Below are 3,978 nucleotides of genomic sequence, written 5' to 3'. Positions count from 1 at the left end.
TGATACTGACACGGATACTGATACTTATGTCGACCATAATGTTTCCTGATTAGATCCAATATTGGCAAGGAGCATTCAGTACATGATTGTGGATATTAAGGACATATTAAAATCACTGAAGACCCTGCTGTTCCTGACAAAGGGGTCTATATGTATGTATATATAGATATATAATGAAAGCTGATGTAACGTTCCTCCATCTCTGTTTGAGAAAGTCTGGGCCAGCTCGACAAGATGGTTTCAAATCCCCAAAAGGATTCTGGTTGTTTATTCATTTCCCGCCGCGGACAGAATAAAGTGGGAGTCACCCCCTGTTCTGCACGGGGCCCTGTCACAAATCCAGCGGATCGTATGCAGGAAGCTACATTATTTCTAGTTATGTAACCACGGGTACATTACTTAGACCTGCCATTACATGTGCATGGGTGAGTAGTAGTATTCAAGAATTGGTCGAATACCTTGTCATCCGATATAGATACCCTGGAGAGATGGGATACTCCTTACGTTGTATCATATCAAGGACACTGCAGCATACTTACGTGAGACTGCAAGGGATATAGGACTCTTGAGTTCACGGGCCAATTTCATGGCAGTGTCGGATAGGAGGGCATTGTGGATTCACCAAGAGAATGCTGATGCTGACTCCAAGAAGAAAGGGAGTCTCTTCCCTATGAAGGTGAAGCCTTGTTTGGTGACTGCCTAGTTAATTTGATCTCGGCAGCTCCCGCAGGTAAGTCAACCTTCTTGCCCTATGTTCCCTCCCAACGGATGAAGACGCATCATTATCTGTTGCAGTCATTTCGGCCCAATAGATATGCAAGAAGTTAAGATTCCCCTTTCTTTGCAGGTAGAGGAAGGAGAAGAGAGAAGAGGTCTGCATCCTCTTCAAGATCGCAGGAGCAGAGATCATCCTCTGCTTCTGCCAAATCCACTGCATGACGCTGGGGCTCTCTTGCAGGAGCCCGCACCAGTGGGGGCACGTCTAAAACTCTTCAGTCAGTTCTGGATTCATTCGGACATGGACTCGTGTGTTTTACAAATAGTGTCCCAAGGGTACAAACTGAGGTTTCAAGATGTTCCCCCTCACCGATTGTTCAAACATTAAGTTACTGTGCTATTCCTGGGTTATATAGTGCTGGGGTATGTGCTGGCATACTCTCTCTCTGTCTCTCCAAAGGGCCTTGTGGGGGAAATGTCTTCAGTAAAAGTATTCCCTGTGTGTGTGGTGTGTCGGTACGCGTGTGTCGACATGTCTGAGGAAGAAGGCTATATTAGAGAGGAGCGGGAGCAAATGAACGTGGTGTCTCCGCCGACACCTGATTGGATGGATATGTGGAATGTTTTAAATGCTAGTGTAAACTCATTGCACAAAAGATTAGACAAGGCAGAAGCTTTGGGACAGTCAGGGTCTCAACCAATGCCTAATCCTATGTCGCAGGGACTGTCAGGGTCTCATAAGCGCCCACTATCCAGATGTTGACACAGATACCGACACGGATTCTGACTCCAGTGTCGATTACGATGATGCAAAGTTACAGCCAAAATTGGCAAAATACATTTGATATATGATTATGGCAATAAAAGATGTTTTGCACATCACAGAGGAGCCCCCTATCCCTGACAAGAGGGTACATATGTACAAGGGAAAGAAGCCTGAGGTAACCTTTCCCCCCTCACACGAGCTGAACGAGTTATGTGAAAAAGCTTGGGAATCTCCTGCAGATTTCCAAAAGGATTCCCCTTTCCCATCAACGGATAGGTTACGATGGGAATCCTCCCCTTGGGTGGACAAAGCATTAACACGCTTATCCAAGAAGGTAGCCCTCCCGTCCCAGGATACGGCTACCCTCAAAGAGTCTGCTGACCGCAAACAGGAGATTACCCTGAAGTCCATTTATACACATTCAGGTACCTTACTCAGACAGGCAATTGCGTCGGCCTGGGTGTGTAGTGCTGTAGCGGCATGGACGGATACCCTAGATAAGGCTACTATTTTATTGCCCCTGGGGCATATAAGAGATGCTGTCCTATATATGTGTGTATGCAAACTACAGGTGGTGCTGCAGGGCTCACACCCTTTTACTTGTCTTGTAGAGCAACTCTGGAGCTGTTACTGGGTCCAGCTGCTGCAAGAAATCAGCTTGAATGCTTCAGGGGCTTGGGCATGGCCAACATGAGCCCCACACTGATGGGGGTGTATAAAGCGATCTAGGGGTCATCCAAGCGCAACCCCACAAAGGCCGCCATGCCCTGCGTGACCATTTTCTCTTTTCATATGCAGACGAGGGTTGCAGCCAACTATGCCCATTGCTTGGATGACATCACCGTATGCAAATCCGTCTGCTGCAGACCTTTCCCCAGGAATGCTTGTACTAGTTGTTGCATATGGTTTGATGTTTGAGGGTGCTTCAGTATTAGGCAGCCTTCCGCCCTCTCATGTTCATCTGAAAATATGTGGTCTCCCTGCAGTTCCCTTGTGCTTCCTCAGTTGAATCTCCTTAACTTGACGGGTGTGTGCCCGAGCAGCCGCCCTCCACAGCCCTATCCCAGCACATGCTTTTCTTGCGTATGAGATCTCTTGATCATGAAGATAGTTCTCACAGGGTGAGGTTCATCCATTACATTTTAAAGTAGGAAGGTACAAATTACATATTCAAATTACATATATGTGCTGGATTCAAATGTTTTCCCCCCTTCCTTTCTCAATTGTGCCCATCAGCAGCTATTCTAATGTTGCTGCCAATGGGTGTGACACATTCATTTCTTCTGTGGGGTACACTGGACTCCACAAGGATTCACATTGGGGTGTAGAGTAGGATCTTGATCTGAGGCACCAACAGGCTCAAAGCTTTTGACTGTTCCCAAGATGCTCAGCGCCCCCTCCTCTATAACCTCGCTTCCATGAACAGGGAGCTCAGTTTGTAGTTGGTGCCTTCAGTAGCAGGCCACTTAAGAGGGGGCTGCCTCAGGCAGCCTATTCTTAGCTATTAATTTTGACAAGAAAAGAAGAACTTTTTTTTATAAGAATCTACAAGGGCTGCAGCAGGCTAGGTCTAATAGACATCTTTACTGCAGCTCCATCACTCCCAGCGGCGCAGTATACTCCCGCGCCCTGGTTGCTGGGTCACTGCAGCGGAGGCTCCGGTTTCTTCCTAAGGTAAGTCACACACACAGCGCCCTCCGGGATCACGAGGCCGCTGATGAAAGGGAGGTAAGGGACTTCTGTGCCCACACTATACCGTGATCCAGCGTGGCTGTAGGGGGCGGGCCATGTGCGCACTGGCGTGGACACTGATTACTGGGCAGCTGCTCCACTAGCCACCAGGGACAGTTAAGGAGCACAGCTCTGGGGGGGTTTTCTCTTATATTAACCCCATTTTGTACTACCCGCAGTGCATTGTGATAGGTAATAGAGCCTGATTCAGGTTGGATTGCAATCGCAATAAGCAGTCCAACTGCAAAAATTGCTAAGAGCATACACATGCGCCTGCATTTTCTGCGGCACCCCGCAGTTAATGCGATCGCCTCTGACTGTCAATCGGTGCTGGGGGGGGGGGGGGTCAGCAACACTCCATTTCCAAGTCGGAGATGGAGCGGTGCGTGGGCAGGGCTTCAAAATGGGGTCGGCAACGGAGAAACAGGAGGCGTGGTCAGAGCGGTTGTATGACATCACATGCAGCAGCTGCGATCACAAAAATGGTGGCGGCTTCCTGCGCACACATACAGTCTGCACCAACAGGAGGCTAACCCATTTTTTATGATCACGCTAAACTGCACTGCGACTGCAATTTCAGCGTGGTCAAGAAGGGAGGCGGCATGCTGGGTGGCCCCAGCATGCGAACCAAAGGATTGCAAATTCTGTTACTTAGCAGAATTTGCAATCCTTACTGAATTAGGCCCATTGATTACAAAATTTATTTGTAAATATTTGAAGTTTTTCTTCAGGGACTAACACAAAAGATGCTTGGGGCTACTAAC

The sequence above is a fragment of the Pseudophryne corroboree genome, unplaced genomic scaffold (assembly GCF_028390025.1).
Source record: "Pseudophryne corroboree isolate aPseCor3 unplaced genomic scaffold, aPseCor3.hap2 scaffold_1178, whole genome shotgun sequence".
NCBI lineage: Eukaryota > Metazoa > Chordata > Amphibia > Anura > Myobatrachidae > Pseudophryne > Pseudophryne corroboree.
The sequence above is the reverse complement of the archived record's forward strand: the minus strand, read 5'-3'. Positions refer to the sequence as shown.